The sequence below is a fragment of the Neopelma chrysocephalum genome, unplaced genomic scaffold (genome assembly GCF_003984885.1).
Source record: "Neopelma chrysocephalum unplaced genomic scaffold, ASM398488v2 Primary Assembly neopelma1_94143, whole genome shotgun sequence".
Lineage (NCBI taxonomy): Eukaryota > Metazoa > Chordata > Aves > Passeriformes > Pipridae > Neopelma > Neopelma chrysocephalum.
The window spans coordinates 1616-1950 of NW_020922851.1; the positions used below are offsets into that span (position 1 = coordinate 1616).

Sequence of the window (335 nt, forward strand, 5' to 3'; positions counted from 1 at the left end):
TGGAGAGCATGGAGAACATGGAGAAGGGGTGGGAGAACATGGAGAAAGAGTGGGAGAACACACAGATGGGGTTGGAGAGCATGGAGAAGGGGTGGGAGAGCATGGAGAAGGGTTGGAGAGCATGGAGAAGGGTTGGAGAGCATGGAGAAGGGGTCCTCGAGGGGGACACAGGGAGTGACCCAAGGGAATGACCTGAGAGGGACACAGGGGACACACCCAGAGTGACCTGAGGGGGACAAATAGAGTGACCCAAGGGAATGACCTGAGTGTGACACACAGAGTGACCCGAGGGGGACATGGGGGACACACCCAGAGTGACCTGAATGTGACACCCA

The 335-nt window shown here is 57.3% G+C and overlaps 1 protein-coding gene across 1 annotated transcript in view; it reads right to left on the reverse strand.

The window, feature by feature from the left end:
* LOC113980428 (dynamin-2-like) overlaps nt 1-335 on the reverse strand; it is a gene marked incomplete at both ends in the record, with an annotated part of 3644 nt that overhangs the window by 1540 nt on the left and 1769 nt on the right. The window lies entirely within an intron of this gene.